The sequence below is a fragment of the Miscanthus floridulus genome, chromosome 1 (assembly GCF_019320115.1).
Source record: "Miscanthus floridulus cultivar M001 chromosome 1, ASM1932011v1, whole genome shotgun sequence".
Taxonomy (NCBI): domain Eukaryota; kingdom Viridiplantae; phylum Streptophyta; class Magnoliopsida; order Poales; family Poaceae; genus Miscanthus; species Miscanthus floridulus.
Window position 1 is genome coordinate 94,408,797 of NC_089580.1, and position 12,086 is coordinate 94,420,882.

A 12,086-nucleotide genomic window follows, 5' to 3' on the forward strand; every position below is an offset into this window, starting at 1 on the left:
AGTGCCCCCATTGCTTTTGCTAGTATATGGGTAGGAAGAAGTCAGCGAGTAAGTCCTAGGCGACCTTTGTCGACGAGGAAGCATCACTCTCCGTTATTGAAAAACAAGAATTCATGGCCATGAGGGCTGCTCAGAAGATCTGGCTGGCTCCAACAACGACTAAAGATCAGCTTCGCAAGCTTGTTAGCGATGGTCTGATTCAGAGCAAGGATATCGCTGATTGGAGAGCTCCAAGCGAGCATCGGGTCCCTGCTCCAGGTCCTGGTGAGATTATTCTTTTTGTCTCCTTTATCCGTGTTGATCTCTGCCTTCCTACTTCTGCCTTTCTTCACCGATTTCTGAACTATTTTGGGATTAGCCTGAACCATCTTGCTCCCAATGCTATCCTTCATCTTTCTATTTTTGTTCATCTTTGTAAAACTTTCCTTGGAATTCCTCCTTCTCTTTCTCTCTTTCATTACTTCTTTCGCCTAAAGCCACAACCCCGCTGCGATGACACCAATGTTCTTGGTGGCTGTAGGATTCAGTTTTGCCAGGGTCTTAAGAGCAAATTTTTTGACTATGACCTGGTTGATTCTGTGAGGGATTGGCGTGCTGACTGGTTTTATGCCACCAACTTGATTCCTCCTCTTTCCGTTCATTTTGGATCTGGTCGCTTGGTTAATGACCAATGGGAAAAGAACCCTGTGACGATGGCTGAGGTCCAGGCGATCAAGCCGTTTCTTAAGAGGATTTGTACTCTGAAACAGCAAGGCTTCACCGGCTTTGGGATTATTTCTAGTTTTCTTTGCCGTTGAGTTCAACCTCTGAAGGAGCAAGAAAACTATGGTTTTGAGTACTCTGGGGTGGAGGACCCTTCTCGTATGGTCCCTGCCCATGAGTTGACTGATGAGGAGGTGCTCGAGCGTCTTTAGAAGATGCTGAAAGGAGTAAGCGTCGTCCCGCTTGCTGTCCTTGAGTACAGTGCTAACAACCCGCCCCCTGCTGTGAGTTGTTCTTTTTTTATGCGGGTACTTTTGATTATCTTTTGTCGTATCCACTTTTTTGCTTAATCTTCTTTGTCTTGTTGTTTTACTCTTTTGTAGGAATTGGGGCGTAATTTCACTGATCCAATTCCCCTTGATGATTTCCCTACAAATGTGGAGGCTGGGGGTAGTCTTGCTAGGGCATCCTTGACCAGTAAGTTTCAGACCACCACAATATTTCCTAGCGTTTCTTCTGCAAACCTTGATGTATATGTAGAGTATGTTTCCCATCCAGTTCCTCGAGCTCCTCATACTTTTGGGAAGAGGGGGCGAGTAGATAGTTCTTCTTCTGCTCCATCTGCTGCCAAGAAGTCTCATCAGTCGAGTACTCATCCAGGTACTCTAGTTGTAGCTAGCATGCTCTTAGGTGAGAAAATTAGTATGCTCTGTCCTTTTGTTGTTTGTTTTTATCTTTGACCAAGTACTTTTGTCCTTTTTAGCTGGTGCTATGGTGGCCTTGGTAGAGAGTGAGGAAGAAGAGGATGATGATGCCACCCTCGTTACTCATCGATGAGTTCTTTTCTTGTTTTCTTGTTGTTGAACCCCTCTTTTTATTTTGACTTTGGTTTTGTTCCCTTGTAGTAAGCGGTCATTGGGTTCGAGTTCTTCTAGGGCTCCAGCACCGACCATGCTACTCTCGTCGCAGGGTGGTGGTGATGTTTTTGCTGCTATGGTTCCCCCTGCAAGGTCTTCTTTTGGTTTTATGAAGAAGAAGATAGCTGAGTGAGTGAATTTTGGTTTTATTTCTTTGCTTTTGTTCTCCTTTTTTCTTATTCTTATTAGCGAGTTTCCTTGTCAACTTTTAGGCCTTCGTCTTCCCTGAACCCTCAGTCGACTTCTTGTCAGACCTCTGGTGCACCCTTGTGTACTGAGTCTCAGGACTCGGAATGCATGGTCTTCGAGGTGGCTATGAGGGGGGCAGAGTACGCAGCCATTGATTTGTTGACTCCTGAGGTGACCGTGGCCATGGCGGTAGATTCATCTGAGGGGTTGGTCGTGGCTTCCCAGGAGATTGCCCTAGTCACACCTTCTTTGCATCAGCCGGCTTCTCCCTCTCCTATTCTTGCTTCTGGTGGTCTGCCTTTGGCTGATGATGTGGTGCAGCAATTTGATGCCACTCATCGATTGTTGGAGCTGACCGCTGCCTAGGGAAACTTGGCGACCTTTGCGACTTCTTTCGGGGAAAATCTCCAAGTAAGTTTTTTTGAAGTTCTTTCTTTAGATGTTCATCTTTCTTCTATCCTTATGTCTTGTTTTTCTCTCTCTCTCTTTGCTCAGTCTTTTTCTCATGATCATACCGGCTTCTTTTTCTCATCTGAAACCGAGAAAAAGTTGTCTTCTGAGGTGAGTACCCTAAAGGCGGAGCTTGACCTCTGTCGGGCCGAGTTGGAGACTGAGCGTCAGATGCATCAGAAGGAGGAGAAGGCTCTCCATGCCCGGGTGGTTGAGGTAGAAAAGCAGAGGGATGCAGCTACCCAGGAGGCCTTGGAAATTGTGGAGGCCATGAAGAAAGAGTGCCATGCTATTGCGAGTTCTTTTTCATTTCCTTTTGTATTCAAATTTGCCTTTCTACTGACTTGTCTTTTGTTGCTTGGTCTAGCTCGCCGAGTTGAAAAGCAGAAGCTCTCGGAGGGTATCAAGGAGATGAAGACACTTGTTTGTACTAACCACAATAATGCTGAGGAGGTAATTACTCGAGCTAAAGAAGAACTCGTGCTTGCTAAGTTGATTAGGCGTGGAGTTGACAGGGATCTTGTGCAGGCCCAAAAAACCATTGAAGACTTGACTGACAAGTTGGCAACGGCTACTGATAACTGGAATGCTTTGTGGAAGTCTTTTCGGTCAGTAACTAACCTTCTCTGGACTCTAGCAGATGATGGTCATTCTTGGGCTCAGTTTATTCCCAAAGTGCCGACCCATTTCTAGGAGTTCATGAAGAGGTGTGCCCATTTGTGTACTAGGAATGTTCTTGCCCAGGTCTAGGTTCTTTCTCTGGAGTTTCCTTTGTCCAAGGTTGCTAACGAAGCCAAGAGTCAAGAGTATCTGGATGCTATTGAGAAGTTGGAGCCTGAGGTCGAAGATTTAGCTAGGAAGATTGTAGATAATCTTAACATTGATATTTCTTCTCCTGATGACAATGCTTGATGTAATCGACCTTTGTATTCTAGCTTCAGTAATAGAACACTATACTTGAAGATTGAATGGAGATTTTTTGTTTTTTGTTGATGTCTTCTTTGTCTATATTCCTTTGTCTTGTAAACAACCCAGTTTAGGTAAATCATTGTCTTGACAAACTTCCTTGATCTGTCGAGTGCTTTTCGAGCTCTCGTTTGTGCCTTGTAAACAACTCGGTATAGATCGTTGTGCTTTTTTGGCTTTCGTTTGTGCCTTGTAAACAACTTGGTATATGTACATTGATGTCTTGACAAACTTCCTTGATTTGTCGAGTGCTTGTCTGGCTTTCGTCTGTGACTTGTAAACAACTCGGTATAGATTGTTGTCTTGACAAACTTTGTGTTCTTGTTAGTACTAAAAAGACTTAGGACTAGTGATCTTGAGTATCTTCAGCTTCTTCTTTTTGGCTTAACTCGAGATATGGTCGACGTTTGGTCCTTTCCTTGGTTGCAAAAACATCCTAGGATCGTCAAGCCCCCGAGCACTTCATGGTTGAGCTCTAGAAGCCTCGAATTGTTCTGTTAGGTCCTACCGAGTAGGTACAAGCGTCGTTCGAGTGCTTTCCTGAGCGAAACCGTGTAGTGCTTTTTGGGATCTTCTGAGTGTAGCCTCTGAGCCTCTTGCTATTTGGAACAAGGAGCTAGAGGGTCTTGTCTTGAAATTGCTCTGATTTATGCTTAGGCTTAGTTTCAGTCATTTTGCTTTTTGGTTTGGGTGTTAGCTTATTAGCTACCCTCAACGGCGGGCTCAAGCATCTTTTTAGCTCTTTTGCTCTTGGCCGGTATGCTCAGGCATATTTTTAGCCATTTTGCTTTTTGGTTCGGGTGTTAGCTTATTAGCTACCCTCATCGGCGAGCTCAAGCATCTTTTCAGCTCTTTTGCTCTCGGCCGGTATGCTCAGGCGTATTTTTAGCCATTTTGCTTTTTGGTTCGGGTGTTAGCTTGTTAGCTACCCTCATCGGTGAGCTCAAGCATCTTTTCAGCTCTTTTGCTCTCGACCGGTATGCTCAGGCGTCTTTTCAGCCATTTTGCTTTTTAGATCAGGTGTTAGCTTGTTAGCTACTCTCATCGGTGGGCTCAAGCATCTTTTTAGCTCTTTTGCTCTCAGCCGGTATGCTCAGGCATCTTTTTAGCCATTTTGCTTTTTGGTTTGGGTGTTAGCTTGTTAGCTACCCTCATCGGTAGGCTCAAGCATCTTTTCAGCTCTTTTGCTCTTGGCCGGTATGCTCAGGCGTCTTTTTAGCCATTTTGCTTTTTGGTTCGGGTGTTACCTTGTTAGCTACCCTCATCGGCAGGCTCAAGCATCTTTTCAGCTCTTTTGCTCTCGACCGGTATGCTCATTGGAAACAACATGAGGAAAGCCATAATAAGACATATGTTTGTCGAGAAAGAACCATCTTTATTGATCATGAATATTGATAGGTCATAATAGTACATATGTTGTTGATGAGCACTATCTTTATTGATCATGAACATTGATCTCTTGTGGCTTGTATATATATTTTCCCTTGAGTTGTTTTCATGCATAGAATCTTCTTAGCTGGCTGATGTGCCATGTATTATTGACTTCTCTTCCATCTTCAGTTATCAACTTGTATGTGCCTGGTTCGGTGACTTTTGTGACGATAAAAGGACCTTCCCATGGACTGAGTAGTTTATGGCGTCTGTCAGTTTTTTGTATTCTTCTTAGTACTAGGTCTTCGACTATTAATGATTGAGACTGGGTATTCTTGTTGTAGTGGCATCTTAATCCTTGGAGGTATCTTGCTGATTGAAGGGTAGCATTTACTCTGACTTCTTCTGTATTGTCGAGCTCTAATCTTTGGGTGTGTTCTGCTTCTCCTTTGTCATATTGTTCTATCCTTGGTGACGTCCACATCAAGTCGGCAGGTAGTATGGCTTCTGATCTATAAACTAGGAAGAAAGGTGAGTATCCGGTGGCTCTGCTTATTTGAGTCCATAGCCCCCATACGACCTTGGGTAATTCTTCAATCCATTTTGATCCATAGTCCACTAGTTCTTCATACAATTTTGGTTTTAATCTAGCTAGTATGAGTCCATTAGCCCTTTCTACCTGTCCATTGGCCTCTAGATGTGCGACTGATGCATAATCTATTCTGAAGCCATAGTCTTGTGCCCAACTTTGGAATTCTATGGTTGTGAAGGGAGAACCCAAATCTATGATGATTCGATTGGGCATACCGAAGCGGTGCATAATTTCTTGGATGAACTTGACTGCTTTGGCTACGCTGTATTTTGCGAGTGGTTTGTATTCAACCCACTTGGTGAACTTGTCAATTGCTACGAAGATGTACTCAAAACCACCTTTTGCTTTCTTGAGAGGTCCTACTTGATCCAGCTCCAGCAGGAGAAAGGCCAAGCGGGTGGGATGCAGATGAGATTGTGAGCTGGCACATGAGCTTGTCTTGTGAACATTTGACAGCCTTTGCATCTTCTGACAAGTTCTTCTGTGTCTTTCAAAGCGGTTGGCCAGTAGAATCTGGTGCGGAATGCTTTGCCGACTAGTGTTCTTGAAGCGACGTGATTTCCATAGCAACTTGAGTGTATTTCGTCTAGGATCTCTTTGCCCTCTTCAAATGAGACACATTTTAGGAGTACTCCTGATGATGTGGCTCTTCTATAGAGTTTGTTTCCCACTAGGACATAGTTCTTGCTTCTGCGAACAACTCAGGTAGCTTCCTCTTTTTCTGCTGGCAACTTATTCTCTTTGATGTAATCGATAAAAACCTGGGTCCATGAAGTGGTGATTACCAAAATCTGGGTACCTTTAGCTGAGATTTCAGGGGGTTATCTCACTGGGTTGTTTGATAGAGGGAGCTGATAACTCCTCTATGAATACACCAGGTGGGACCTTAACCCTGTCTGATCCAAGCTTGGCGAGGACGTCTACCGCAATATTAGAATCGCGCAGGACGTGTAGAATTTCTAATCCTTGAAAATGTTTTTTGAGCTTTTGTATTTCAGCACAGTAAGCGCCCATGTTTTCTTTGGTGCAGTCCCAATCTTTGTTGACTTGATTGATGACTACTGCTAAATCGCCGTAAATGAGTAAACATTTGATTCCGAGGGTAATTGCCACTCGTAGCCCGTGGATGAGGGCTTCGTATTCTGCTTCATTGTTTGTAGCTTGCCATAATATCTGAAGGACATACTTGAGTTGTTTTCCATCTAGAGAAATGAGGAGAACGCCTGCACCAGCTCCACCTAGCTTGAGTGATCCATCAAAGTACATCTTCCAATGATCAAGGATGGTATTTGACATAGGCTGTTGAATTTCTGTCCACTCGGCAACAAAATCAGCTAGTGCTTGAGATTTAATTACCTTCTGTGGGGTGAAATGGATATTGAGAGCACCAAGTTCAACTGCCCACTTAGATATGCGCCCTGTTGCGTCTTTGTTGTGTAGGATGTCTCCGAGTGAGAAATCTATCACCACGGTAATCTCGTGGCCTTCAAAATAGTGGCGAAGCTTGCATGAAGTGATCCAGAGGGCTTAGAGTAGTTTTTGCACATGCGGGTACCGGATTTTTTATTCTGACAGTACTTCACTAATGTAGTATATGGGGCGTTGTACTTTGTATACACGCCCTTCTTCTTCTCTTTCTACGATAATCGTTGTGCTGATCACAGTAGAAGTTGCCGCAATGTACAGCATCATGTCTTCGTATTTCTTTGGAGGTGTGAGAACGGGCGATGAAGTTAGGTATGCCTTGAGCTTCTTAAAAGCTTCATTGGCTTTTTCTGTCCACTTGAATTTGTCTGTCTTCTTTAGTAGTTTAAAGAAAGGTAACCCTTTTTTGCTGAGTCTTGATATGAAACGATTTAGGGCCACCATGCAACCTATTAGCTTCTGCACATCTTTGACACTTCGAGGAGGGCCCATCTCTATTATGGCTCGAATTTGCTTGGCGCTTGCTTTGATTCCGCAATGACTGACCAAGAATCCGAGTGGTTGTCCTGAAGGAACTCTGAATACACACTTGTTTGGGTTCAATTTCCACCTCCATCTTTTCAGGTTTTCGAAGGTTTGCTTTAAGCCTTCAATTAGTGTATTCGGGTTCTTTGTCTTTACTACTACATCATCCACGTATGCCTCTACGTTTTCACCAATCTGATCACCCAGGCATGTTTGGATAGCTCTTTGGTAAGTGGCACCAGCATTCTTGAGTCCAGATGACATGGTTTTGTAGATAAAAGGGCGGATCCTGCTGTTGAATCAACTATCTGATCAATGTGTGGTAGCCCAAACAGATCTTTCGGGCAGTGTTTGTTGAGATCTGTGTAGTCGACACACATGCACCACTCGTCCGTATTCTTTTTCTATACTAGAACTGGGTTTGCTAGCCAATCTGGATGGAGGATTTCTCTGATGAATCTGACTGCCATTAGCTTTGTGATTTCCTTTTTAATAGCTGCCTTCTTGTCGAGTGAGAATCGTCGTAGCCGTTGCTTCATAGGCTTTGAGCCTTCATTGACATCGATTCCATGCTCAGCCAACTTCCTTGGGACACCTAGCATGTTGGCCAACTTCCAAGCGAAGATATCTTTGTTGTCCCGAAGAAAGTTGGTGAGCGCGAGTTCCTATTTTGCCGAGAGGTGGGCGTTGATGGTTGCCGTTTTGGAGGGATCACCGGTGCCCAGGTCGATTTGCTTGACGTTGACTTTTTTTGGTGGTGCGAGTATGCTGGGCTTTCTAGCTGGTATCTCTAGTTCTTCTGGGCTCATTTCTGCGGCGATAGTGGATATTTCTTTTCTACCATCGGCGGCTTGTGCCTTTGCTGCAATTTGGATTGCCTGAACTGATGAGTATAGGCCCGATCTTTCGAGAGGTAGCCAGTAAGTTCGATTTGTGGAGATCTCGACGTTGGCGATCTGGCTTCAAATTAGACACGATTCGAACCCTACAACCATTACACCACTGCTCCGTTGGTTATCAACCAAGCACAACTTGATTGACCTCGCCAAGAAGGCTTTTCCTGCAAGCGAATCGAAGAGCACAAGCAAGAAGGTAAAACACGCAATCTGAAATTGCAAATATGAATGACGCGGATATCAATAGAGGATTCAAGAACTCGGTTCCAAAGGACTAATCGACACAGTGGAGAAGATCAAGAACGGGGGCCCTGGATCACTGTAAAAGGATTTGTCACCACAGTTACAATGAACGATTCAGTTTCTCGATGGAAAACTAAACTCTAAACAAAATCCAATTGTGTAGCAGTGGCGGCAGCTATGTTTATAGTCTAAGACTCGACCTAGGGTTGGGGACGGCCTGGGGTTGGGCGCCCACAACTTGGGCTTAAGGCCCGACACGATACATGGCCAAGTTGGCCCAAATAGGTGACGCAGCACCTTGCCATGGTCACACAGAATGATCCACGGACCTTCTGGAGCTGGGACCAGATCCAAAACGATGGCGTCGTTGTCCCCTTTCCAACGCATCCAAGAACAGCCCGTTTCAATGTCGTATGAGGAAGTTATGACCGAAACAGTGACGATGTATCTGCTGAATCCGAGGACGACGTGGCAGCTGAGTTGGAAACGAATTGCAACTTGGGGAAGACCATGGCGTCGATGTGTCCAGCATGGCGATGTCCTCATCATCCTCCCCTTCTCGAATTGGAGTCATCCTCGACTCCATCTTGGCGATGTCCTCATCATCCCCTCCTTGTAGAATTGGAGTCGTCCTCGACTCCATCCCATCATGAGCGAACTCCTGCAAAAGGTTAGTGACAGCAGGCAATGCACCAGACATAAAAGATTGACAAAACATAGTATAACATGGTGCATTAGGATTATCACATAACTCAGCAGTAGCAGGAGTTGTAGCAAGAAAAGCACCTCCTTTTAACTTAATCCCATTATTTTTAGCAATGTCTGTTGGAGGTTTATTTTTGATCTCATTAGCATATTTAATAATATCCATAGGAGACAAAGGTAGCAATGTAATTTTCTTGTCCTTATGTATGATAGTGTATGTATTAGTTCTACCATGGTGTAAAGCATCATTATCAAATTCCCATGGGTGACCTAACAAAATGGAACAAGCTTGCATAGGGACAACATCAAAATCAGTAGTATCATGATAAGAGCCTGTGAAAAAGCTAATGCGTGCTGATTTAGTTACCTTAGTCTTACCACTATTATTGAACCATTGAAGTTTATATAGATATGAATGTTGTCGTGTGGTCAAGCCAAGCTTGTCAACCAAATCTGAACTCACCAAGTTGTTGCAACTCCCGCTATCAATGATAGTGAGAACACGACAACCCTGCACAATGAGATACATGTGGAACAAATTGTGGCGTTGGATCTTCATCTCTTCTTCATGACCCACACGTGTACTCAACACATGCTGCACAAGAAGGCTAGGGTAGTCCACGGCAGTAGCCATGGAGTCAATGGTGATGGCCTCCTTGTCTTGATCGCCCTCAGTGGGATCTGCATCAATGTTAGCAGCAAGGGCTAAATCATCTTCAACATCACTAGCACTTGCATATCCATCCTCGGTAGCAATGAAAGCGCGACGACTAGGGCATTCCTTCATGACATGTCCCATGCCTTTGCATCGGTGGCAAATGATTTTAGATCTAGACGAGGAGGAGCCAGTAGAAGCACCCGGAGTGCCACCTTTCTTCAGCTGTGGAAACTGCACATTAGACAATTTACTTACCCCGGAAGAAAATGGAGGTGTAGATGGCTGTGGTGCAACATGAAGCTTGGGCGTCTCTGGCTCGAAACACTACTGAAAATTCCTCCCATTATTAGACCTGAAAAGCTGGTGTTGTTTGTGTCCCTGTACTTCTCGTTCTACCTTAATAGCAAGATGATACAATTGGGAAAAATTGCGCCATTCTTTGTAATCAAGTATGTTCTGTATATCATGGTTTAAACCACCAAAAAATCTAGCACTAGCATCATGATCATCTTCATTTATACCACAACGTGCTAAACCAATAAGCAATTCTTGATAGTATGCTTCTACTCCTTTATCACCTTGTTTTAAAGTTTGTAGTTTCAAACATAAATCACGTTGGTAATAAGGAGGAACAAAACGAGATGTCATACGTTGCTTTAAAACATTCCAAGTTTGTGGCACAGCAGCAGCATTATTGGCATTGCAAAGATCACTCCACCAGAACAAAGCAAAATTAGTAAACTCACTAGTAGCAAGTCTAACTCTATGCTTAGCAGGAACATTATGAGAATCAAATTTTTGTTGAACAGCAAGCTCCCAATCTAAATATGCCTCTGGATCAACATTACCAGCAAAAGGTGGTAGACTAAATTTAATTTTAGCAAAAGGATCATTATTACCATGATTATTACCTACCATACCGCAACGATTGAAGTTGAGGCGGCGACGGGCACCACCGTCAGCATACGCATCTTCATCACCAAAAGCATCCGCATCTTCATCATCAGCACGATAAGGTGGAGGGCGTTGCTCAAGCTGTTCAATGCGGGTGACCAGATTGTTCACGTTGTGCGTCAGCTCGGTCATAAGATTGCGTTGTTCAGTCATGAACGTTGCAAGCCCGCCCTTGGACACGCACTCATTGAAGTCTGTCGGAGTTCCTGCCATGGTTAGAAGATAGAAAAAGACAACACCAAAGTATTATCCCTATCAACTAAAAGGAAACAAGTGGTGGTGATGGTGGTGAAAGTGGAATACAAAATCACAAGCGGCTTACCACCGTCTTGCCTGTATTCTTACCAATGCCAAACAGGAGCAAAACCAAAGTGGCGAAGCAATCTGTTGTTGAGCGTGGGTAACAGTTGCAAGATGAACCTGTGCTGATAGAAGAATATGTGGAGCTATGGGTAGGCACACAATATGACAGCAAGGATTAGCAATTAACGAGTGCAGAGTAGCGATTGTTTAATCTGGATCCAAAGTACAAATCATAGGTGCTGGCTAAGATGGTCGAGACGTAGCGCAACAAGGTGAAAACAAAGAAAGATCAAAAGAACTCACAGAACAAGCAAATAGCCCAGATTTCTCCTTTTTCCTGAATTTTTTCCCGGATTTTTCCAAAGGCACTAGTAGGAAACAAATTTTTTTTCACTATTTTTTTATACTTTTCTCTGAACAAGGATCACAAAAGATGCAACCACAAAAATTGGCACCTACAACTAAGGTGGGATGTGGTCTACAGAAATTCAGCATGTTCTCTGAAAAGCGTGCAAAAACTTTGATAATTTTTTTTTATATTTTCCTGAATTTTTTTGGCAATTCTGATGAAACCAAATAGGGCGAAGTCGAGTTTGGGTCGGGTCCAAATGGTGTCAAGAAGCTTCTGAAAAAATTTTAGATTTTTCTGATAAACGAGCGAAAAGTTATGCCTGTTTTACTGAAGGTATCTCAAGGTATGTTTTCCGGGAGGCACAACACGGCGGCGGTAGTTAGGGCAAAGCTTCCCTAAACTCTAACACAGATCACAGCAGTAGGTATTCGCCTGATGATGTAAGGAGGGCTGCGATGCAGGCAAAATAAGAGCGGCTGGCAACATATCTAGGGTTTGCGCGGCGGCGAGAAGTTACACAAGGCGGCTAGCGGGGCAAGTCGAGTAATGTGGTGGCTTCGACTTGTTGTTTGGGAACGGTGGATGGGATAGCGGCGGAAAACAAAATCACAGCAACGGGCGATTGAACTACGACCACGAACACAATCCTAAACCAGCAACAAGACTCGACCACGGACACAAACTCAACAACACGAATCTGAAACGAAATTGCAAAGGCACAAAGGGCGATAGGACAGCGGAAATTGAAATATTTTTGGGCTTTTTGTGGACTCTAGGTAATGAACAAATATGAATCTAAGGCAAACGAGATTATACCTCGCGGTAAACCTGAAAGCTC

At 44.0% G+C, this 12,086-nt stretch overlaps 1 pseudogene; it reads left to right on the plus strand.

The window, feature by feature from the left end:
• The first annotated feature begins 2,429 nt into the window (after positions 1 to 2,429).
• LOC136460487 (2-oxoglutarate-dependent dioxygenase 33-like) overlaps positions 2,430 to 12,086 on the plus strand; it is a 34,224-nt pseudogene continuing 24,567 nt past the window's right edge.